Source organism: Melospiza melodia, chromosome 2 (genome assembly GCF_035770615.1).
Source record: "Melospiza melodia melodia isolate bMelMel2 chromosome 2, bMelMel2.pri, whole genome shotgun sequence".
Taxonomy (NCBI): Eukaryota; Metazoa; Chordata; class Aves; order Passeriformes; family Passerellidae; genus Melospiza; species Melospiza melodia.
This window is the reverse complement of record NC_086195.1, coordinates 90,215,249-90,241,778: the sequence shown is the minus strand read 5'-3', so window position 1 is coordinate 90,241,778 and position 26,530 is coordinate 90,215,249. Positions and strand designations below refer to the sequence as shown.

General features: G+C 39.8%; 1 long non-coding RNA gene across 1 annotated transcript in view; it reads left to right on the top strand.

Annotated features, from left to right (window-relative positions):
• LOC134414567 (uncharacterized) overlaps window positions 1-18,827 on the top strand; it is a 94,942-nt gene extending 76,115 nt beyond the window's left edge. Inside the window, exon 3 of the long non-coding RNA XR_010026798.1 lies at window positions 18,610-18,827. This is a non-coding gene — a long non-coding RNA (uncharacterized LOC134414567). The remainder of the gene's footprint in view (window positions 1-18,609) is intronic.
• The last annotated feature ends 7,703 nt before the right edge of the window (window positions 18,828-26,530 follow it).

The window sequence follows — 26,530 nt, the reverse complement described above, 5'->3', positions numbered from 1 at the left end:
CAGGGGAGAGAAAATATGATGGACAACAACTCATGGGTTGAAATAAGGCAGTTTATTAAGCAAAAGTGAAAGTCTGCACATGCACCAGCAAAGAAAACACCAATTTATTCTCAGCTTCCCATCAGCAAGATCAGGCCACTTCCCATGAAGCAGGGCTTCAGGACATGTGATGGTTGCTCTCGAATACAAACATTGTAAATTAAAGATGTCACCACCCGCTTCCTCCCCCTTTTCTTAGATTTTATGTCTAATCTGACATCATATGGTATGGAATATTCCCTTGGTTAATTTGGGTCAATTGGCCTAGATGTGTCCCCTCCCAGGATCTTGCCCACTCCCATCCTAATGCTGAGGGAATGTTGGGGGCACAGCAGTGATGCTGTGCCAGCCCTGCTCAGCAGCAGCCAAAGCACTGCTGTGTTATCACCACCTTTCCAGCTACCGAAGCAAAACTCAGCACTGTGAGGGAAAATTAACTCCATCTCAGCCAGACCCAATACACACTTCACTTCCTATCATTTGTGTCATGCTCAGATCCCATATAATTTTATGTCTTTTCTACCTATTCCATTGTATTTATTTTCTCATTAATGAAATCCCTTCTTACCCACACATACAATTAAAACTACATTTTTAAACCATCTTTTTACCCAACATACATATTAATACATTTTCATTAACTACTATCCCTAATCCTTCCACAGATAGATATTATTGTCCCACTTCATCAGTTTCCTCCACCTCTCCAGATGTTCAAAAGCAGTCCATGCGTGCCTTGGGCCCCATTCCATCAGGATGGGTGCTCAGGACAGGAGAAGCAGCACACTTGCTCATCGGACACCAACACCAGCCCATCCCAGGTCACTGTCACATTCTCCTGCAACTTAACCCCACAAATTATATGTCCCCCATGGTTAAATCTCCTTGAGGTGTACACTGGGTCTTCCCAGCTCTCCAAATTACCCACCAAGTAACCCCCTTTGCTTGAGCAAACAAAATCCCACAAATGGGTTTGCCGTTTACATGTGAGGAGAAATCCACATCAGTTTCCCCATCTACTTCTCTATGTGTAGTACAGTGACCTTATCACCCCCCCAAATGTGAGGGTGGTTTTTTTTGGACAGGACCAGGCCTATTAGCTGATCCTCTGGTGTTAACCAACCTTGGGCTTGCTAAATTTGTGTCCCAGTGCTTCCAGGGCTCATTACCAAATACTCTTAACGTAGTCTTCGGCAGTCCATTATAACAATATTTCCAGAGATTTGTGAGTGATTAGGGATATGAAATATGACACAGTTGTACTGAATTTGTTGTCCCAGAGCTGAAACCTGCTGAGTTTCAAAGGGAGATAATAATAGCTGGCCACAGGTCCCCATTGCTTTGAGCACTCTTGACTATCTGCTCATAAAAATTCTCAAGTTGAAAAACGAGGTAGTTTTGTTGAAAAACAATGCTTGTTTTGTCTGCAACTTTCCAAGCATCCAGTTGTTTGTACTATTCTTTTCATAAGAAGAGCTCTACTCTGAATACTGAACACTAAAGCTCTACTCTCCTGAATTGCAGTGTTTCCTTAACTTCCCTATTTCCCATTAACTTTGCTGCCATTTCCTCTGTGGGCTTTTTGTTCTTACAAGAGGAACAAAAATCTTCTCTTTTGAGAAGCTTAAATGAGAAAAAATTAATTTGGTTTGTCCTGCAGCTGCCACAAAGCACTGTGTGTCTTTGTCCCCCATCTTGTGGGATGTTGATTATCCATCAAAGCTGAAAGCTTTTAAGGGCAAGGTGCAGGCAAAGATGAGCATTATCTCCTCAAGAGTATTTCTGGTGCTCTCCAGACCTCTCCCTGGCACTTATATTACCTTTTCCACCTTGATAAGATTTTTAATGGGACCATCTATGTTTTGCTGGTTCCCTGGCCAAAGTATCAGCTTTGTTCCTGAAGGAGAAGACCTCAAGTGCTTGTAAAGCTGCATGCCTTCCAGAAAAGCTGCCTGTTCTTTTGTTCCCTGGTTGGTAAGGAGTGATAATATCTCAGACCCATCAATACCAGTTGTGAAACCCAGAAAGGCTTTTGGGTACAAGTTTTGCAGTTTGCTTGAACAAAAGCCCATACACCTGAGAGACTGTTCTTTCCAGCCTCTTAAGCTGGTGCAATATATGGCATTGCCTCTCCGTAAACTTTTTCAACTTGAATTTGGAAGCTGTATGGCTACCCTGGTGCAATCTCTGTATTTTTAAAATGCGAATGGACATAAATAAACTAAATTGCTGGCAAGCATGGCAATCTGAATTAACCAGGTTCCATCTTTCTTGAAGAACCCCCCAAAATATGGGTTGAATTTAATAAATGGCTGTTACATCATTCTTATGGTGCCACTTCCCTATACCCTTTGCAGAGTGGAGTGCTACAAAATAGAGTCTTCAGCTGACTTCTCTTTACCAAATCCCAAATAGTTAAGCGAAACAGATATTATAAACCCTTTTAAAAACTGTTATGAGCAAATGTTTTTATGGCAATCTTCCTTCAGGATCAGACATAGCAAAGATAACCTAAGTAATCTAAACCTTTTTCCATTCAGGTATACAAATAAGACTAAGAAACTTTTTGTCTTATATGATGCATGGATTCAATAATGTAGGAATTGCAAGATTTGCAATGAATGCACGTTGGGATAGACCTCCCAGCATATCCTCTCTTAATTTCAAAGGGAGGGGTATGCTGGAGGTCCTGGACTACACTGTAGCTTTAGTCAAGCACTCTGAGCCTCAAGGAAATGCACCAGCAGTGTGCTAAAGGTACCCACCACCTTGTTTGCTTGCAGCTTCACTAATGAAAGCAGCCTACAAGAACATTTTATTTAAATGTCTGCAAATACCTTTCTACCAGGGAGAGAGGAAATGCTCCTTATGAATAAGGAAAGAAAGAAGACGTGTGTATACCTGCCTGGGCAGTACTCTTAGTCCTGCTCATTGTCTTTCATTTCTCTAGCACAGAGCTTTCCTGTTAGGTTTCCTACATGGTCCCAGAATCCCAGTCCACTGCTTGTGCTCCAAATCCGCCTTCAGATAAGCTTATTTTAAAAAGGTCTGCTTTGATCCTAAACTTCATGGGTATGGAAAGCTAAAAAAAATCTTCTAAAATGATAGGATGTTGCTGAGGGACATAAGGATAATTTATGTGAGTTGTTTTCAGTTTCCTTCCTTCAGCTTTGTACTTGCCCTGGTTACAGGGGAGTCATTTGTCATCTCTTCCCATGGTTTACCTTAGGCTCTTCTTTCTCTCTTCTGTGTTCTTTGGGAACTGAAATGAGAGTGAAAAGTCATGTTCACCTTTTCCAAAGCAGCTATTGAACTGGAAAATCCGTTTTCTATCTGAGTTTTCTTCTAAGGCAATGCACCAAGAGCTCAGGGGAGCCAGCTGCAAGATCCACCAAGCCTTTCCTCCCAGGCAGTCTCCAGAAGTTTTTCTAGCTGCACCTACAGACCCTTCCTGCAACCTTCCTCTCCCTCACTCCCAAAACTCTTTGAAGGATAAATAAAAGTTAGCACCATTAACCGCAACTTTTAGCAGCAGCCTGCAACAATGTGGACATGTGGCCAGAGAGAGCAGCTTGTCCTCTGCAGCGCTCTTACACCATCCACGGTGCCTGAGCCAACTAACCCAGGTCAGCGAGGTGTCGCATGAAAGGAGGGCTGGGACACATGCCAACAGCATAAGAGAAACCCTCTCCTGTGTCTCCGCACTTTTAGCTGAGTACTTTATCCACTGCCAGCGACTGGCGGCACCGCGAAGGGCTCACCCCGACAGTTTACATAGTAACACTGCTAATTAACTCACACACTGAAATTGTGACAGGCTAAGCGTCAAACATTGACTTGATAGTAACACTGTGACAGGTTAAGGGTCAAAGACTGACTTGATAGTAACTGACTGCAAAAATATACTCAAAGCAATACACAAACAAGCTCTAATAACCAACAAAAATGACTCAAGATAACCATTCAGCACACACAGAATAGGGTTCTTACCTGAGAGTCACCCCTATGGGGGAAAAGATAGGTCCAGCCTATTTGACTGACCCCAGAAGTTACAATGAAGTCTTCACTAACTTCTCCCTATTCTTAACTTACTTTTAGATGGAGCTTGAGTGACTCTAGTCACACATATCTTTATTGCTACTTGGTATAAAATTCTCTCACTTTGCTCTTAGAAAAATGGTCAAAAATATGGAGTGTCTGCCCATGAGGGGTGGTCATATCTTGAGGTGAGTAACTTTGAGTGTGTTGGTGTTTCAATTAGATTATAACAAGCCAAGTCCATCCAAGGAGAGTGATTTCACCACAATTGCTGTTTCAGTAGCAAGGCCTCTTCTCCTATCTCCCTTGGCTGGCTGCTGCTATGTGGTTTATCAGCTACTTGGTACCATCAGGTTCCCATTCCTGCAAGGATTTCAGCACAGCCTGGCAGCCCTGTCTCCACTCCAATCCACTCCACACCCATTTAATCCCCCTTAACCTGTGCTTAAGGTTGCTCACTGTGAGTGTGGGGAGTCCTTGTGGAAGAGGTTTTGAGCATGCCAGCTGCATTCCAGCCAGAGTGCAGGAAATGCATTTCATCCTATAATTCCTGTACTTTTAAAACTTCTGTTAGAATATAACTTTCCAATTTTTTCTCTAATTTCACCCCTTGTCATCTTCCCACTCAGGGTACTCTGGTTGTTAAGGAAGAGGTCAGCACCTAGGTTTTGTGAGTTGGTTTAATTCACCTCAAGGTGTTTCTCCTTGGAGAGGGATCCCAAAGAAGGAAATATCTGGGCCTTTATACAGCCTGTGCACCCAATCTTCATGTGCTCTTTCTGTGCCCTGCATGTGCCTCTTGGACCGATGAAGATTTATGGTCTGGAGTCCCCTAACACCTCATTGGATTATTTCTCTATGTCCACATGGCAAGCTATTAATTGTTCTTATTTTCCAGCTTGGACCAACCCTCAGGCCCTCCAGTGTCTCAACCTTTATCTGGAGATAGCCATCTTTCTCTGTTACAATCAAACTGTAACCTATACAGTTTCTAATATTTTATAAGTAAATTTATTTTAACCTCCAACATGGCAATCTGCAGCCCACAAAACTCCCCTGTGCATGTAAACCCCCAGGTTGACCTAGGAAACATTCACAGTGGTGTCTGTACATTTTGCTGCTAACACATTAAGCAATTTGGGAAAGAGAGGAGATTAGAGGAGTAGGACTAGGAGTCAATTAGAGCCTTGGGAAGGGGAGGATAAAGAAACTTATGCTTACTTTGTTAACACTTGAACCATTATTTTTGAAATAATGAGAAAATTGGAAAATTATAAATGGGAATAGCCACACTAAGTGCATTTGGAATTTCAGGGTTTTTTTAATCTCTAATAATATTTCTAATTATGGTATGAACAAACCTGGTTTGAAACACCATGTTTAATGGTTGGACTCAGTAATGTTAAGGGTCTTTTCCAGCCTTAGAGGTTCTCTGAGCTAATGTCCACACATTTGCCATGCTCTCCCTTTGCTCCCTGTCCCAATCAATTCCCACCCACCAGAACAGGTACCTGCAATTCACAGTCTAGCGAGCAGTTTCAGGGATGCATACTTCCAAAAGCATGGCAGGGGCTGTGGAGGGCAGCCCACCCTTAATTAACAGTTTAATTGCCAATTAGCAGTTGCCAAAAAGAAAATGTCTCCCCTTCTCAGCTGAAGCCCAGCTCTTGTTCTTGCCCTGCTCCTGAGCATCAACAGTGACCCAGTGCAGGGGACTGATCCAGCTGGAAACAAAGCAGGCTCTCTGCTAAGTGTGAATTTGAAGAAATTAATCTGAAATCTCTGATGGATAGATATAGGTGATGGAGTGCAAAAATAATTCATAGGAATGTTTTTCCCTATTGGCTTGGCTTATCTCAAAGTGGAAAGAGCTTGATCACAGGGGCATTTTCTCATTGTTAGCAGCTCCCTTTTAAACACATTAAGTAATTAAGTACTAGTCACTTCTGTATCTATACAGATATACCACTGAGAGTGTACACTTTACTTAAATTTACTTCAATTAATGAGCTGTTCCCTGGGCAATTCCATGACAAATGCAGGTCTCCAAAACCCATTTTTTTCCCAAAGTGTTTTCTTATCCTCCAGAACAGTACTTCCATACAGGTTTTCTCTTGTGTTCTGTTAGTGAGAAGGCCCACAAATACAAAAGGAGCAAAGAGACAGAAAGAAGAGCCAAATCACTAATATCTGTACTCCATGTGAGGCAGAGATCTCCTAAGACTGGCTAAATTCTCTGTTTCTAGCTTAGGTCTAAAAGGTTTAATGCGTTCATCACTTTCTCCAGCTTGCGTCCACTGGCAGCTGGAGTTGGTAATTTTGTCTTGTAGGCACAAATGACAATTGATTAAGGAAAAAAACAGTGAAGGATGATCACTTCTGCTGCCCTGTTGGAGGTTCTGGTCTTTGGCAGAGCCTTACACAAACAACAGAGCCAGGGGATTTGAAAAGGCATCTCCAGCACAGCCAGCGAAAGGGGAAGGATCTGGGAACAGACTGAGGGATTTCTGGATTGGGTTTCTCAGAGTCATCAGGACACATTAGGAATGCCTGCTTCCTTTCTCCTCCCTCACAAGCCAGAGGCCTTCCATCACCTCACTGTCCCAGGCACATTCATTGCCACCAATGAGGGGTTAGCACTTCCCATTGGATTTGTAGGAACTGTGGGAGTGAATGGTGAGAATCCTTCCCAAACCTTCCCAATGGGATCCTTCCCAATCCCATCCTAACCAAACCCTTTGTGATCAGGGACATGGTCACCTGCAGGTTTACCCTCCTTCAGCAGCTCTCCCTGACTGAGGACACTGTCCCCTCTGCTGAGCCAAATGGGGAGGCACAAGGGGAAGACAGGAGTTAATCAGATCTTACCGATCACCTAATGAATCTCTGGAATCTGGGTACAGGCAGATCTATTTACACATTTAAAGTGTGACTCTTTAGGATATCCAGAGCTGGGGCATTTACATTTGCTCTTGTTACCATGAACTCCCTTAATAGGCACCTCTAGGACAAAATTTATCTTGCTCAAATGAGATTAGAGCAAAATAGGTCAAATTAATTGTGTCCTTATTTCTCCCTGGTGAGCACAAATGGAGTCTAATGTAATTAATCCAGAAATAAATATCTCTGCCATAGACATTTGTGGTTGGAGAAAAAAGAATCCCAGCCATCGATTTAATTCTTCTGCTCCAAAATAATAATCTGTAAAATGAGTGTCTATGTAGGCTCCTCTTATGATCAAACAACAGGAAAAGGCACTACTAGAGAAGTGCATAGTGAATGGGCCAGTCTGAGGATAATTCACATTTTAGAAGTACCAAACAGGTATCTAAAATGTGAGAATAAAACTGCATTGAAATGATAAGCAACATGTTCTGGTTAAGTCATTAACTCTGAATCCTGATGACCATTTTATTTCAGAGTAAACCAGCACAGAATCAAAAAAAAAAAAAAAAATCTCCAATTTCTTTCTGGAAAATGACAGAGAAAATGAATAGAGAAAGAAAAAATCTGACTTCAAAATGTTGTTTGGGGTTTTTTATCCCAGAATGAAAATTCCCTGTTCCCCTGGTTTTGCAGACAGAAGGGAATCTCCTCAGTTGTCCACACATATGCCCTGGAGACTTTTGAGGCTTCACAGAACATCAGAGACCTCCATCAGGACTGGCAAATGTTGTACCATACCTAAGGGAAACCCATGCCCTCATTACCAACAGTGAAGTGACTGACTTGTACTTAAGGCATCTCAAATAGCAAAACATATTCATGTTTAGGTAAGGGATTCACACTCAAAAATGTATGATACAACTGCTGTAATTCAGACACCTAAAAGTTTGACCTTATCTAGTATTTCCTCTTCCAATTCCCCTTTGAATCTTTCTCTTTCTGTCCTGGCTTCAAAGCAGTTAAAAAGATGTGATGTACTACTTCATCCGCCTTCCATATGGTCAAGGACAAAGAGATGGTGATACAGAGGTCAACACGGAGTGGAAACTCACCCCAACTTGAAAGAGATTAATTAGTATTATTTGGATCTCTCTATCTACCAGATTATCCAGTAAATGCAGACTTGTCTTAAATCATAGAGGATTTCATTTTTTTTTTGGAAATTAATATCATACAACCCACTGATTTTATCATTGCGTCACTTGGTCTTCAAAAGCAAAACATCTATGCCTTAATATGATTTTGGAGCCATAGACATTGATCCAAGCTCTCCTAATTTCTTTCTTCAAGAAAGAAATTTTTATTAAGCCAACAGCAAAATGATGGCACTCAGGTCACAGAAGACACTGTCACTTTCATTGTTTGGAGTTAAAAAAGTAATTTTATCATTTCAATTTCTCCTGTATAGGATCAACCTTCTGACAATCCAGCATCATGACTGACCTTTAAATTGTGACAAGCAATCAAAGGTACTGCTTCTGTGATCCTCTACAGTCTTCTTCCTTTGACTCCCCTTTGACTTTGAATCAGAATGAGAGTTAGAAAAACCCTTGATTCACTTTTAAAAATCTTTAATGATTCTTTCTGCTCTGGAGGGGGGAAACTGATCTAGTTAAGCAGCTCACAAACCCATGAGTAATAAGTCACTAAGGCAGAATAAAGTACCTAAGACAATGTTAAAATTCACTTCTCCTGCAGAGTCCTTACTGCTGACCCCAGAACTTTTCTTATCCTTTCATTTACACTTATCCTTTCTTCTCATACTGCCCTGGAAATCTTTTCTCAACATACAGAAAACTTCTCATTACATCTATCTCTACACTTTTCTTTCAAATTTATTTGCCTCCTCCAACTATTATCTCTTGCCCTGCCCCTTGGAAAGAGCCTTACTCCTAAATTTTGGTTGTATCTTCTTGTGGAGGTAGTTTCCATCTTTTACACTATGTCCTTAAGCTCTTACTCAGTGATTCCTCACAGAGGAGCCTGGCATTTTTTGCTACAGGAGTGTTTGACTCCTGTAGCAAAAGATGACTTTTTTCATCTTTTACATGACTTATTCCTCCAAAAACATTGTCTTCTTCTGGTGGCTCTGACTGTCTTCCCTTGGATCTCCCTTCAGTCTCCAACAAGACATGTGTCTAACCAGCCTTCTTCTATTGGAATAGATTGGAATTGGATACACACAGATCTCAGCCTGTTTCTCTGACATCTCCTCATGGACATGCAGCTTTCACCTATACTTAGCAGAGTGATTTATCACTCCCTTCTTCTATTATTAATTCCTTCAGGTAGCACCCATTTCTGTGTCCTTAGCCTGATCATCAACTTCATCTATAGCTTCTCTGCATCCCCTGACATTCTGAACTTCACCCTGAGCAGCAATTGCAGCAATTTCATACTTGCAATCTCCATCCACATGGCTAAATCTCTTTTAGAGCTCTCATTATCAGCTTCTCTTGCTTGTTGCAAATGTTTTTTTTCTCCAGCATTGATAAACACATTTTTCCCCTTACCTGTTCAGAGTGCTCCCCTTTACCTATTATTTTCCATGTCATGCATCTTGTTTCTCTTATTTCACTTCTTTCAAGTGATGTGTCTACTTTCAAAACCTGTCATGGCCAGGCTCTACTCTGCCTGTCACCTGTCATTCCATTCTTCAAGCACCACTGTTTTCTTTGATTGCTCTACTGCTTCCAATAACCTGCTTGCTAAATTCTGAACACATTCGTGATAGCTTTCTTCCATTCTCTTCCATGCTGTCGACATAATGCCATAAACATCTACTTTATCTTGCTGTCATTTAGAACACTTCTAATTTTCCTTTACCTAATATCTATAAAAAGCTGTGGGAAAGCTTCTCTTCTTCTGTCAATCTGAAATTCCCTTCCATCTTGCCAATTAGAATGTTTCCTTGAAGAAGCCTCTTCATCTCTCTGATGTTGTTGATAATCTTTGTCTTAAATTTAAATAGTGACCTTCTGTGGGGTAAGGGACTACATTTTATTCTGTGACAAGCTCTCTCTATATATATCTATAGATACAATAACAATGCACAACATAAAGTAATAATAGCAATGATAATTACAAGAAATCTGTTCCAAATTAAAACTCTACAGAAAAGATTTAATGGCTTTAAAAATATCATTCACCTCTTGCTTTGGCAAATATTTTACAGTTTTATCACTGGGCACAGCACAATGTTTATGGATCTATAAACATATTTGTATAAGCAAATAGATAAATGACAACAAAGCATCACTTATAAAGAAGGTTTATTGATCTTTTATCACATGACTGTGACAAGTAAATGTGAAGACATACTCTAAAATTACCTTGCAAATTGTCCTATTGCTGACTGGGTGGCACTGCCCTCTCACTGCCTGAGCCATCTGCTCTGCTGTCAGCAAACTCTGGTCCTCCATCCCCTCCTCCTCCTCCTCAGCTGTATTTCCATGGAAAATATTATGTGTCTGTGGTGACTGACTGGTGTTCCCTCCGACCTCCAATCCATTTGTTGTCAGCCAGGTTTCCTTTCCTGAGTCCTTTGTGTGAAAATTGCCTTTTAACCGCGTTGCTTTGTGCCATTTCTCCCTTGTCCAAAATGACATATGACAAGACATCCTCAGCTCCTCCAGCCTGCCAGCTCTGATAGCATGCTGCCCTGCCTGCTATTTTGTGTGTCAGACTGATAAGAAATTTCCATCAGCAGAAAGAGGAAAATAAGAGTGCAATGGCCAATGACATCTGATTTCCTGTGCACTTGAATTCAGTAAACTGCATGTATAGAAGAAGAATGGCAAAGAGCCAAGTGCTCTGTGGCCCAAGGGAGGACAGGGTGTCCTGGGCACAGCCTGCCTTGTGCCAGCTCCTTCCCATCCCTGCCAAGACTGAGCCTCTGCCCTGGGATGAACCAGAGCTCAGTAGTCACTGTGAAACCACCATATCAGTGTTACATTTGGAGCGCCTTAATATTTTGTTTGGGATATTTTGACCTCTTACCTGGAGTCCCATAGTGGGAAGGGTAGAAAATGAGCAGATTTTTTGCCCCAGGTTTCCCGTTCAAGAAAATCCCAGCTGGGGTTTGGCTCAGATGCTCAATGTTCTAGCAAGGAGCCCGGGGAAGCGGAGGCCAGCTCACCCTGAGATAACCCAGCCAGGCACTTGTGCAATCTGCTGTGACCTGCTGGCTGCTGCTGGGATACAGGGCCACATGCAGCTCCCACTTCCAGTGGAGCACTGCAATTGCTGGGGGCATGAGGCTGTAAGTATGGAGAAAAAATTAACTCATTATACTTACAAATTATATTTGCAGGTGCTTTGTTGGCTGATTGAGCTCTCAGTTCATAGCTCTTCAAGTTGTGGTAGCATCCTCTGTAATTGAAACACACCTAGTAATAGATGTGCAATTGAATATATATCAAAAAAGTAATGGGGATAGTGCAAGAAATTAATCTATTTAACAAAGGACATATTCTGGTAGTCACCTTGCAGCATTCCAGACAGAATCAAAAAGAAAAATATTTTCACAGCTCCCTGAAAGGAATATTACAGTATGAGATATCTTTTTGATGGTCTCATTTTGTTTATTTTTTACATTTAGAAGTCCAAAGGTCATAGGAGGCCATCTGTATGTCAGCCCACAGCTGAATTTGCCCTTAATTCATATGCACAATCACATAAGAATCAGCTCATTGTGATACATCCTGGAGGTGTGTCGAGCTGAAAGTGATTTACAAGACACATATTCTTTTTTTTATTTTGAAAATTTCAATTTGTCAAAACCATACTTTTCTTTTTATGACAAAGGATTGCTTTCAGTATTTTATTCCAAGTCAAAAAGTTTGACATTTTTTTAATATCTTGTTCCAGTATCTCCAAAAGGAAGTGGTCTGCTTTTTCATTTCAGAAATACTTTCCTTCTGAAATATAATTACATTGAAAAGTAAGATTTTTTTTAAATTAAAAAGATCAGCATGTAAAAGTAAGCATTTCTACTACTTTAAATCTATATTTGTAGGGGAGGAAGGTTGTTTAATTTTGCTCTCTTTGAGGTTCTTGGGTTTTGTCCCAGTTTGGTAGAGGAATCTGAAATATTCTGAAACCAAGAAAATTATAAAATAACTTCTTGTCCTATATAACAAGAAAATAGCTTATTGTAAAATTCAGGTATGGTGATGAGTGTGTGGAGTGATGAACTGCCTCACTTGGTGATCTTCTGGCCTCTCTGTGATTAGGCTGGTGGGATTTACACCAGGCCTGTTTAACGTGAAATGCAGTTTGTTACTGGGCTATTTTACTTATACACTACATCACAGAAGTTTGAATAATTACCTTGATTGTACTTTTTCTTCTCAAAACCCATATGTGATGTGGAATTAAGTTTCAACAAAGAACCATCTCACGCCTGCCAATCCATTAGATGTATTTTGGCCAAGGAGACAAAGTAATGATTCAGTATAGAGATTCATACACAAAACTGGTATGTTTTGTTGCACAGTTTTGGTTGGTTTGGTTTCTTTTGTTTTTGTTTTTGTTTTTTTTTTTTTTTTGTCAAGGTACTTCTGGAGCTTTCCAATCCCAGCATTTCATTTTCTGAAAAACTTCAGACGAAAGAAAAATCATTCATAAATAAAGGGAAATTATATATAAGGCCCGTGTGCAAATTGTCTCAAACTAGGCCATCATATTTATTAAGAGCACTAAGAAAGCATAATGAATAGTCAAGAATGTGTTTAACATGGTGAGGTTTTTTTCAGTTCATCTCCAAATTCATGCTAGGTAACATGTCCAGAATTTAAAAGCTTGATGTATTTTAAATGGTAATCTCTGTGAAATTCTTTTACAGAAACATATAATTATTAGTGGCACTTTGAGCTTAGGGACTTTTTCTATTTAGATAAATACTACTGATGTTGAGAAACAGCTTTTATGTCTAAAATTGTCTTTTCACAATACTGCATAAGTAGGTAATTCTTCTGTTGGAGAACACATTGTGTTTAGTCATATTAGACTACTTAGCTGCAATTATTATTCAATTCAACCTCTATCAGTCATTTATTTTCAAGTCAGTTTACTGGTAGAAGAAAGGTTTTCTCAGTCTCTTTGACTTTTTCACTGCTACTAAAATTCAGAATTGTAAGAAGTGATTCTTCTTCAGCTACCTGCTGTATTTGCAGTTATTGATATAAATTTCTTTTTCAACAATTGCCTTGATGTTTGCATCCAAAAAGACTTGATTTTCATCAATTACTTTCATACTTTCTCCTGCTTGGGACACTGGATAATAAGGACTGTGAGTAACTTCATTACTCATTGCATAACATCAATTCTTTTTGTCTCTTGTGAATCAACTACTTGCATAGATCAGATCTTTTGGTTGACAAAGTTCAAATTTAGAAATGTTCAAATGTATTCTTGGACTTAAAACTCAGAAGGTTGTGAAATTGGGATTAATCACACATTTCAGGGCAGTTTTCCACATTTATTTTCTCCAGATCCATCTTTCTGTTCTTTCCCACTGCCTAATGGGCTGTGGTGGTTTTTTTTAATCTCCAGCATTGGCCTATCTCCTGTCCTTTGGAACGCTACCAGAAGGTCAACCTCCTTTCCTTTGGGGAAGAGAGTCCATACTGCTGTGAAGAATTTGAGCCTGGGGAAAGGAGATGAACATTCTTTTTTCTCTTAGTATTTAAGAGAGCAAAGTTGTGGGCTTTCAACAATAATAGCATTAATTTCTTTAAAAAATTTCCTTCATATTAAACCACATGAAACTAAAATTCCTTTAGAAGGTGTTTACCTTTTTGACACCATTATTTGAACTTTACTGCTGTTTCAGTTTTGGCTGATAACTGTTTCCATGCAGCTTCCCTATTCACTTGGGTGCCTTTCTGAGAGTTAGGTAAGGCACAAGGCTTGCTGCAAGACTTCACCAATCCAGCCTACAAAGACAATAAAAAGTGATGAGTGTGATGGCAAACACACTTAGAAAATACCAGACTTTTGATGTTTGTACAACATTGCATGTCTGTATTTTGATGCAGACTTCCACTCTCTGGTGAGAAGATGCATTTTCTCAGATGTTAAAGGCTTCCTCCAGCTTGCACAGTCGTTCAAGTACAATAGAGAAAAGTCTCTTATTGCTCATGTTCTCTCAAATAGCCTCTGACTCATCTGCATTGCTGTTCCCTCTGCCACTTTAAGCCTTCCAATAAGCACAGAGGTCTGGGAGACGTATGTTGTGAAGACAGAGACAAAGAAGGTTGAATACATCAGCCTTTTCTGGAGCTGAAGCCAAGATGCCAAATGAACTTGCATGGGGATTGCACAAAGAATAGCTTTGGTACCAGGTCATTAGAGATGAATGTCATCTTGGACATGTCGTGTGATAATGACAGGACTTCTTAGTTAAAAGGCATTGTAAAACTTTGGATGAGAAAAACAAGAGATTACTTCTCCTTAATCCCTCCCTTTGAAACAAACATGCTCAAACTAAGGCACTTTCTTCTTGAGAAAACTGTTGGCCTAAAACATTCAGGTTTGGCAAAGAATTGAAAATAACAGGAGTCATCATCTGTGACATGAAGATTTTATTTGCATCTTAATACAGAAGTGTCTGTCAGCTTGATGGTGTTTGATAATAATTATGTCCTTTTATTTTTAACTGCTACTTTTGAAATGTCTCTCACAAAAAAACAGTGGAGAAAATTACTTATACCTGCAGGCTCAAAAATATCTCCCCTACAGTCTATTGGCAGCCCCCTACTCAGCCCCCCACCCAACTTCAACTCTTTGCAATTAATTTTTTCATTGCCAAGTTAATGCCTTGTTCATTAGCAAAGGTTACTCAGTGAAAAAATATTTTTTCTACTTGCACTTCTAATGCACACTGAGCAAATGCCAGGAATAAATGGTTGCTCAACTGTCATGTTTTATCATATAAAAATGCTGTCCATTTTGTAGCCAATAAATTTAATGGACAGACCACATATTTGGGTAATTTAATCTGTTGGGCAGTTTTTGTGTCAGCCTTACATTTCCTGACAGATTTTGGTGCTTTTAACATTCTGTTCTTTTTGTTTTCTGTTGTTAAGATTCCTTGTATAGACGAGCTCTCCTAATTGCCTGTTACAAAAATAGGTAAAATTCTAAATTATTCTTCTTTGTCTGTTAAACCTTGGCCTTTATGCAAAGAAGAGGAAATGAATGGAACATTTTTTCTTCATTTCCTTCACATTAACCCTGGAGCTGAAGGAGCTTCAGCTGGTTTTAAGGCATTTATGAGACAAAAAGATATGTTGCAGCTAGAAGCTTTTGTCAGAGCTGGCTTCAACATGAATTGCTCCAACACTTAAAATTATCAGGCTGAGAGGATAGAGATCTTACTCAATAACATACAGTTGTTGCTAGAAAAACTTGCTGTTCACATCTTTACTTTAAACTGACTGCCAATTATACTGCTATGCCCACAGTTTTGTCAAGCATATGAGGAACTGCAAGTCCAGATCTAAAATAAAATGTTACCAAAATGTTTCAAAGTACCGCTTGCTGCTTTAATTCCTTTCAATTAAAAATTTCAGTTTGAAAAGCTTGTCAATATTAGCTAGGAAGCACTGCTGAAAATGAGTCTGGTTTGACCACTGCTGAGTGTTTGCAGTTCTAAAAACAATTTCAGTATTATTCTCTCAGTTCCAAAGATCTTATTCTCCCTCCAATCTGTGGCTGACACTGTAGACCTAGAACAGTTTTGCAATAAGATCTTTTCTGCAGATTAACACCTTATTTCCTTTTTAATCTCTTTGGATGAGGATCATTCATATATATTCTATACCAAACAGGGAGTATTCTCTGGAGACAGGATTTAGCACAGGGCCCTTCAGAATTTTTTTTTTCTAGCAGGTTGATTTTTATGGAGTCAGGCTGGCAAATAATGGCTTTTACTGAGAGGGTATTTTTCAGAAGTGTTCAGCACCTGCCATAACCCAGGGAGGTGCCTGTGTAATTGCCTTGGTATTAAAAACAGAGGAATGAGAACAGTGACAAACTCCTTGCCTTTGGAAATGTAGTTCAAATGAGGTGCAACTACCCAGTGCATATACATGCAAAGGTGCAAGCTGCAGAGCTCGAGACTTGATTTCACTGCTTTTTTACCCTATCCACCCACAGGGCACCTGCTGCAAATGCATAACTTGTTTTTAAATCAAATGTTAGCATTTCCAGTATAAGGTTAATTGAACACCCAGTCCGAGGCACACTACATGACTTTTTTCTGATTTAGTTTCTTATGGCTTACTTTTGTGGACAGCAGCAACAATGGCCAAGTGAGGTCCCTCTGTTTATATGTCTTATCATTAGTTTAATGAGAAGCTATTGCTGTGACTCATTCCTTCTTTTGCTCTGAGGCCTTTAAAAACCGGGCAAAAAAAAAAAAAAAAAAAAAAAAAGGCAAGGCTCTAATAAAAGCAACATTGAGCTCTCCTCCTTTCTTTTTCTCCATGCTCATAATCTGGAGTAAGAGCAAGTTCAGAGTGTCATTTAACCATCTGCTGCTTTTGAAGTGCCAGATGCCCAGCAACATATCTGAGAGAGGGGTGCCTACCTCTGGGAAGTTGTTCATTCTTAGGGGGGTTTCTCTAGAAGTACAGCTAGTTAGACATGAGCCCCAGTGAGCAGGACAGGTCTTGTCTCCACATATTTTTCTGGTTTTAATAATGGACCTTGTTTGTCAGGCTGCCTGGCACGTGTGGCTTCACAGACAGGCATTTTAGCCCAGCCATGTTCTCCTTCCTGAGCGAGCCAGCACCAGCCTTATCTGCTCTTTACTGAAAGGCAACCCAAGAGCTGGAGTTCCAAGTGATCTCTCTTCTCTCTCAACACCACCACATGATAGCTAAACCAGTTTGAAGCCCATAATATTCTAAAAAGTAACCTGCATGAAGGAAAACCAAACTCACGCAGTCCAGAACAAGGGTGGCTTTGATCCCACAAGCAGACACATGAAAATCCTCATTTTCACAGAAAAATTATTTAGATCTCTTTAAAAAAATTTAAATCGTTTTAGATTTCAATCAGTGCTTCAAATGGGATTTAAGGAAACACTGGCATTTGTGGGGATAGGTTTGGGGGAAGGCATAAGAAATGTGTCTCAGTATGTCTGTCCTTTTCACTCTGTGACCACACAAGTGACAATAAACCTCTTTGAAGCACTAAGACAGTGTGTCAGCAATGGCAAGCCAAGTCCTACGACTGCTTCCAGTACCTTCTGACAGCCATGTATTGCACAATTCCAAGCAGGATTTCAGTTCAAATGAAGACTATTTATATGAGACTATTTCACAAGTAAGAATGCAAGTATTCCAGCCAGTGCTGGAGTTGCCTCCCCACTCTCCTTTCCTTTGTGGCAAAGAGTTTTTATGACAAGAGCATTTTCTGAAACAATTATTTTGCCCCTGCACCTGGCATCAGCAAAGACTCATTTTACCTTGTTTTCTTGTTCTCACTTTTTAATATGCTTCTCCTCCTTGTCATTGCTTTGGTCTTTTGTTTTCACTTTCTTCTTCCAAAGCTGCAAACATCAATGTGAAGGATGCATGTTGGGATTGAACAGCAGGTACTGAGGCTCTGAAACACCAGCCATCCTTTCTGGAGGCTATTTTCCCAATATCTCTCCTGTGAGTTGAAGATACACATATCTCTTCTTTCTCCAGGTACACTGCTGGCAAATATTTCAAACAGGCCATAGCCTTCAAATCCTTTTGTTCTAAAATTTTAAAAATTATTTCATAGACCACTTAATAAAAAATACTTTTAGTTGATTGGATTTTAATGAGAGAAAAGGGCATTAGGAAGTTTGTGCCTAGGGGTGTTACAGAGAAATAAATGATTGGTATAAGCTATATTTTCCTCTAATTAGTGCTCTTGATGGGTGGCTGGTGTAAATGCAGTGGGAAATGCAAAGACTTAGGAGCTCAATATGAATTCAACATTAATATGTGAGCAGGTATCTGACAGAGCACTGTATAACTGAGCCATCCTCCAGCCCTGCAACTTACTAAGCAAGGTATGAAAAGGTCTGAATGACACCTAAGTGTCACTGACACAGCATTTATACCACTTCTGAAGAGTGGAATTGCAGCCAGTCTTGCTAAGGATACCCTTGAATGGCTGCTCCCCAGCCCTCAGTGCTGTCATGTTTTGGGCTCTTTTCTGAGAAAGCCCTCTTGCAGGTCACAGAACTCAGACAGAACAATCTGGTTTTGATTTTCACTGAGGAAGGAATTGCTGGATGATGGTGACCAGGAAAGGACAGGTTATCTTACTGTTCCTGCAGAATGGCACAGCTCTCCAGTGGCACTTGTAATATGTGCCAGATCCCTATGAGTGCTCTGGACACCCTGAGGTATCTCTTCTTTTGTGTTGAAATTGCTAAACAAAAGTTCACCTTCAAAGAGGTCTTTTCCCTCTTCTTGTATATGAGATATAGTACACGACTATATAAACATAAATTAGCAGAAGGTTGCAGTTGTGCTACATCTTCCCTTTCTTGTTGTGAAAGAAACATTCTTGCAGTCTGTTCTGGTCTTTTTTTAGGTGTTAAAATAAACGAATAGTGATGGAGCACAGGAACTACTGCTGCAGCACTCACGAGGGAGTGTCACAGCCCAGCCTAATCTTTTTCTTCACCTTCTCTAGCAAGAAAAACAAGGAACACCACATGGTGTTCCAGGCTGTCGCCACACTCTTCATTGTCCTCTGTTGCTATGAATAAAATAAGTATTTTAAAGTTATCAAAAGCCTTCCTATACTAGTTTTTAATTCTCCCTACTGAAGAGCAAAACTGAAATGAACAGTTATTTTGTGTTGGCATTGCTGTACATCGGGCAACCCAAAGCTCAGGGGGGCTCAAATCTGAAATGTCTGCTGAATTTACTTGTGAAAAATGGAATGGAGGCAAACATCTCTAAGGAGAGATTCTGGCACAAGCTGCTGTGGCTGCTGCCCCAGACTGAGCACACCTATGTTAGGGGATGCTGTTTGCTCCCAGCTTAGGACCTTGGTGTGTACCCAAAATACCAGGGGTTTTTTCTTTAAGTAAGTACCTACATTATCAATTTCCTCCATAGCAGGAGACCCAGAAGGGAGGGCTTATGTGTCCATTTTAAACATACATTTGGAGGGTCACAAAAAGACTGTGCCTGACTTCTGGCTGTGCAAACAATGCTGGCTCTTGCTGTAAATGTACTTCACTGCATGGATGAATTTTATAGACTGATTAAGTGCCTACATTTTGCAGTTATCCTTAAAATTATGCCCTAAAACCACCCTACCTCTGTTTTGGGCTAAGTTTCCTAACAATACACAAGAGTCTGAAGGATTGTATCCAGCTTTCCTGGATCTGAGCCCGGTATCTTCAAACAGTCTGAATGTTTGTTGGAAAAAACAGCAGTGTTTTTTTGTGATGATCATGTTCCTGCACACACCAGCATCAACACTTGGCTTTAGAGTCTGAGCTCACACCTGGCTTCTGCTCTATAAAAAATAGTATGCTAAAATAAGAATGCAAATTCTACAACAACAGAACTATCTATAAGCAGGCTGCAAATTCACAGACTCCAATGAGTAGAGGATAATTGCAGGATATCAGCTGATGCTAGGTTAAAAAGCAGATTTCTTCATTATTTTCTTTTTAAATCCTCTATTCTGCATATAGAGCTCTCCACTTAGGAGATTTTGTATTCCTTTCAAGAATATAAAATAATTATACCTGTCAGTTTCTATTTGATTTCCTTGCAAAATTTTAGACATGTTCTTTTTATAATTTTAAATCCCAAAAATAAGAGTAATTTGTAGCGCTATGTAAGAAATAATTTTGTTGAGTTGTTACCCACTACTACACTGGTGCAGTGTTTCATTAGATTGACATAGCATATCATATTGAAAATTATATCAAAATGATAATGGCAACTCTTGATTTCTTAGAAATCTCTGAGTCTGAAGAAACCCTGGAGAACAGTACAGATCTTTTTATAATTCAATCAAGCTGAATCGAGAGCAATTTCTGGGAATAGAAACGAGTTATTTGTATTGACACCAGTTAGAACAAAATTTGGCTGGCTGTCTAACAGGGAGAAAGTCAACAGTGTTCCTGCATTTATTTTTTTATTTCCATTTATTGTTATGTTTACAGTAGCATAACTGCCAGAAAAATGGGCAAAGGCTCTAGGTCTGCAAGCAACACACTGATCATCTGTTTCAGTGAGACACCCCAGTCACATGGGATGCTGTCTGGACCAGCAAGTAGCAGGGGCACCTGAAATCCAAGTTCGTCCCTCTAATGCAAGACACCTAACTGAGGATACTACATCCCACACTTTGAGGCTGTCCATGATAAATTGTAGGCATCTCCAAGAGTAATTTGGGCTTTAGGAGGAAATCCATCACTCTGGGAACATATCTTCCATACTGTCTGTCTACAGAGAGATTAGGAGAAATGTGCCTCAGATCCTGGAGTTTGATGCAGTAGAACTGAGCCTACATTGTTTTCCCTACATTCAATGTTTTAACTAAATAACTTGTGGCATCAGTATGTTACACTGTGCTAAAAATGTATGTAGTCCATAAAAAGGAATCTCTTGAGCAGTAGTGGGAATTTTAAGTTTTCTTATATGTAATGAGAAAACCCCAGTACTTCTAATTTTAAGTTGTTGGACAGGGAAGATTAAGGCACCAAAAAAAAAAAAAAAATCAAGCAGAAAGAACAGCATGACAGTAGCAATGAGAGAAATCTGTGCAGTATTTTTCCACAACAGTCTCCAATGTTTTGGGAACAAAATAACAGCTGTCTTTGCATCTGCATGTGCACATCTTAAACAGAGCAACTGAAGATGCAAAGAAAGGGATAAGATTTCATGGGTCACAGTTGCTAGATCTTGGCTCCCAGAAGCAGGGAGACTTGAGGGAAAATTTTAAATGGGAGGATGAAACTGCCAGTGTGCCAAGAAATATGTGTGTGTGTGTGTGTGTGTGTGTGTGTGTGTGTGTGTGTGTGTGTGTGCATACATACATATTTCAGAAAATAACTTTAAAATGGAGAAATGCCAACTGTCATAAAATTTAGTATAACAGAGGCACAAAATTACATAGGAAAATGGTATATGTCTAACCTGAGTGCTAATTAAACTCCCATTTTCTTAGTTATTGCTTAGACTTTCTCATTTTTAAAGGTCATGTGACATTTAGACATCTCTTTTTGGGCGTGAGCAGAATACTTCTCAAGTCAGTGCTAAGAAGCCACACAGTTGTGTCTCTGATAAGGACACACACATACTCCTGCACATATTCCACCTTCCACCTGGAATAAAATCAGTTCGTGTCTCCAGAGGGCAGCTTTGGAGAGTGCAGCAGCTTCTTTGCTCTAGCAGAAGCCAGACTTCTCTTTCTCTCTTCCTGCTAATGTATCAGATCATCTCTTTGTCCATACACTTTCTGAGGCTGTGTTGGTCTTGGGTTCACTTCCTCTCTCCATCTGATATTATCTGAACCTGCCTCAAACATGAGGCTGTATTTGGTGGGTGCTGCTTGGCTCTCCCATGTGTGCTCAGAAGGATCATCCCTTGTGTCTGGGCTGGGGAGGAGAGGGAAAGGAAAGAAGGTCCTTTAGGGCCACCATGCAAGACAGCTGGTTTGGTGGGGATTCAGCTGGGAATTTCAGCACTTTAAATAATGATATTCAGAAACTCACTCTTCTGCTTTGTGGAGCTGTGAATTCAGCTTAAAAAAAAATGAAAGAGACACGCACCACTTTCCAGCAGGAGCATTAGCGCATCTGATCCTGAGAGGCAACAGTGACATTATTGCCATAGAACCTCTTACCAGCTTAGATGTCCTCTCTGCATGGCTCCTGTGCACCACATGGGCATCCCATCACCCTCCCCCAGGAGTGTGCCTGCCTCAAGAGTTGCCAAGGGAAATCTCAGAGCTGTAATGCTCAATGTCTTTTAGAGAGACAGCTTTTCCTGGTAACAAGCTTCTACTTCCCCTTTATGGTAAGGGATAGATTTACATTTCCCTACCAGCTATTAGATAATTGATAATAAAAATAGCATAAGATTGAATGAGGTTTAGAGACATCAGGGGAAGACCATAGGATAATATAATTATATTTTCTTTGCATAGTACTTTTCTGTACCAAAGAAGAATTCTAATAAAGGCAGAGGAACCTCACTCATGTCCAGGTAGGATTTCATCCCATGCCTTATTGGAGAGCCCAGGACAACAGCAGCAACCTTTCACATCCTACGACAGCACTGTTTTTCCTTACAACTTACAGAAGTGTTTGCATTCAATATTTGTTTTTTATTGCCATCCTTTCCACTACCTTTTAACTACTCTAAATTACAGAGCCATTACTCTTACTGTTCAATTACCTTTCTTTATTTTCCTACTTCTTTGCTGGGCAGGCAGGAGGAATAGGAACATTTAAAACCAGACACACTGGAGAGCTTCCCCACTGCTGAGTTCTTCATGTGAATTGCTGCATGGAGGAAGCCATTTGCAGAACAAGTGATTTTAATGATCCTACCAAAGATGGAACTAGCTCTTTCTTAAATGCTCAAATGCCTATTAAATGATTATTTACCTCTGTATTGATGTTGAATTCTCTAGTAACAAAAATTTTACATGGTGCTGAAGAACATTCAAACTAACTTAATTTTACAACCAGTCAGTTTTACTATTTATTTTGTGCTTTGTAGATTTCATTTAAGGTGCTCAATGCTAATAAAATTGTATCCTATTAAAAAAACAACTGAACAGCCTCACAAAAAAATCGAACCATGAACCAGTCTAGCACAATAATATAATCTGCCAAGGGTACCTTTTGTTATCACCTGAATTCTTTAAAAAACACAGTAGTTTGAGTTGGAGATGTTGCTCTGTCCCAGATTTTTCCCTTTTGTACATTGATCTTGGTTTGGAGGAAGCAGGCTGGGAGTAAAGAAAAGAAATTTGCCCTCAGCAAGGAAGACCTAGGTCTCCACATTGTTGCTTCCACCCAAAAGATTTGTCCACCCACAGTAGCTCTGCAACACCCTTAGGCTGAAGCCAAAGTGGGTGCTTCAGACAGAGACCTCCTTTTCAGCTTCTCAATAAAAGAAGTCCCCTGGGAAATCTTCACTGTCTCAAATGTTCAGCCTTTTTTTGCCCACTGACTGACAGAACCATCCTCTGACTGGGTACCAAGAGGGTTCATAAGAAATTGGTCAGATGTCTCACTCTATGGAGATGCCTTCTCTTCCACTGAGTGTAAGGGCAGGCATTCTGTCAACGGCAGGGATTTCACATCCCTATCTGCAAATTAACCCTCTAAATCTGGTACCTCCAGTCTCAGGGGCTCTGCTGCCATTGGTGCAGCCTCATCAGTGCAAATGTCATTCCCAGCTGAATGGCAGAGATCTGAGTGACAGCCAGCCCCACCTTCCTGCACCCTCGTTTCCCTGGAAAAGGAACTTGGGAACATCCTAGGCAGAAGTTGCAGTGTGGTGCTGTCCCTGCAATCCCTCTGGCTCCCATCTCCAGATGCCTGGAGCCTCCCAAGTGGCCCTTGTGTGGTATTTCCAGATCTTCATGCCAGGTGCTGGGAAACCCATTCCTAAAAGTAGCTCATGTTGGCAAATGGCAATGCAAGACATGGACAAGGGACACTCAAACATACAGCCTGAGATGATCCAGCTCCACTTTTATGTCCCTATTTTCAGAGGGAATGTTTGATCATGTATAAATATAAGAAACATTTGTTTATTTACCAAAGAGGAGAGATGATGGGTTCCAATACCTGTAGCTTGCTTGTGAAAGTCAGGTATCTAATAAAACAATCTTCCTAAAAAAACCAAGCTGTATTATCTACACAGACAATGCAGAGACATAGGGAGACAAAGTAATCCATAATGATTTCCCAGTGGAATTCTTTGGACTAGGATAGGTGTTGACTCATTTCTGGTGTTTTGGCCAAATATATTTCATTAGCCTGTGTGAATTTCTCAAATACTGTTGTAGCCTTGGAAAAAATATCAGTGATAATGTCATTTTCCTGTAGGGTTCCTGCATAGGCAATGTTTCGTGATGAACGTCGTAGAACTGCTAATGTAGAGAATATTCTGATTAAAATTAATTCTCTTTTGTTATGGGTAAAATCCACTGAAGGATGAGCAATGATATAGCTCAGAAATCATCACTGCATCAAGAGAGTACTGCATGGTATACACCACAGGGAAATGGCTAATATGTGTCAGAGCTTGTCATCATTTTAAATACAACCTAATGCTTAAGGAATAAATCAGCATAATTTCCCTGATTTGTCATCACTAGAGCTTTGCTGATCTACGACACTCAAGAAGTGGATCCACAGTACAGTAACATTAATATAATTATTGCTATTTATGTGCCTAAATAGTTTTGGACACAGTTTGCCAACCAGTTGAAATACAGCTTGAACTCTGAGGAAACATGTTGGACACAGCAGATCCACAATGGCATCAGAGTTTATAGGGCACCAGGTGATTTTGCTGCTTTTCATGTCCGAGCAAAGAGATTTAGAGTGTCTGTGCTGGACAGTGAATTAAATTTTAAAAATTAAATCAGAAGGAAAGAGAAAAGACACAAAAAAAAAAGCAGAAACTACTTTTCTGTATGCCGGCAAAGAAACATCTAATGAGAAGAGCTTGTGAAGGCAGTTTGTCCAGTTAAATAACAGGAAATGTCAGCTCTGAACCAGACTGTACTCTGACTTCAGCAACACTTCTAAGAGCATACAATAATGCTTCCCACTGCTCTACTCTGTTCTGCTGCTCTTCCTACTTTCCAGGAACTGGATGAATAAGATCCTGTCCTTTCAGCATCTTTGCTGTGTAAGCAAGCAAAAAGTAATGAATTGTTTTGAAGATAGTTGGAAGTCCTACTTCCTTCACACCCTTTAGCTGATGCCTCACAAAGCTTTGTCCCACTTCCTGCCCATTTCAGAGGGTAGGTCTGAGCTCTACCACAAGTAAGGCACATGCAGTACACTTTGGAAACAATGAGATGAACATTCCCTACGCTGCTATTTCAAACATTCTGTATAATTGCTGTTATTAACCCACTTCCTTTGTGTTGCATGACAGCTATGTTCTACCCTGTTGAAAATAATAGAGGAAAGTGTAAAGAAGAGCAGAACACTTTAGAAGAATCTCAAAAAACTTTTACTTGGTCAAAATTTTTTTTTTTAAATCTACTGTATTGCATTTTCTGCATTATGTTTAGCTGTGCAATATACTTTATCAAGGATATTATATACTGTTAATCTTAACCTCTTTTTCCTTTTTTTTGAAGGAAATATTTGTTTCATTGGTTTTGGTGATATTTGACGAATTTAGATGCACATCAATATTGAAGCCAGTTTTAAAGGTTTCCAAAGCAAAGACATCCTTATTTTTATTTCCATTTACCTTTTACAAGGAAAGTCATGTTTTTCTTGGCTGTTATTGAAGCCAATATATTCAGTAAAAGATTTTAACATCTTCAGTGTCTCCAGGTTCAGTTTCTTAGCCCTTAAAGTCCTAGCTTGCATGATGAAAGTTGTTATTCTGTCCTATATTTGCAATCAATTCTGTAAGAAATTAAGTTGGAAATTGCAATTCTAGAAGAAATATCCAAATGCTACATATTCCAGTTCTATATTTTGTCAAACAATATGCTGTTTTCAATCTCACTTAGAAGAATCCAGTAGAACACTGCATGCATTATTTGCTGTATCCTTGGAAGAATCCATGGTCCACGTCTGCATCTCCTTCTGGAAAGGATGGCCTCCATGCATCCACTCTTTTTTCTTCTGTGCTTCTCATGTCTTTAGTTGTGAATATCAAGCTCTGCTTTTTGACAGTACTTACTGTTTAACATAAACTTGCTTCCAAAATCAAGAAAAAACTATTATTTTTTTTAATAAGTGGATTTTTGACAAGTCAGCCAAAGAATCCTACCAAAATATTTTGGTTTTGCAGGAGTAGAGACTACACAGTCTCTAGTGTTAGCAAAGTAAAATAGCTGTTTATTCAAACTCATCTACAAAATGTAATAGAACATCCTCTAGTGGAAACCTTCGATTCTATTAACTCTTGCACTCCAGTAACCTCAGGCTCATGTAGATTAGCTACAAATTTGGGTTTTTTTTGAATTGCCAGTGCAACCTTTTTTTCCCCAGTATTTTTTGGTGTGTTTTCTGACGCTGCTGTCCAGGTGAAATTTCCTCTTCCTTTTGCCACTTTTAATTCTGGAACATAAACCTTTTCACAAAAAGCATTATGAAATGCACAAAAAAATCCAAACAAAAATAACACATTGGCTTCAAATCAGTAACCACTGCAACTTTTGCACTGGGAGAACAAAACTGAGAAGGCAGGGGGTTTTAAAGGTAGGTTAATCTAAGAAAGAACAACTAAATAAAGAAGAGTTATTCTTCATGACAAGTTAAAGGTTAGTC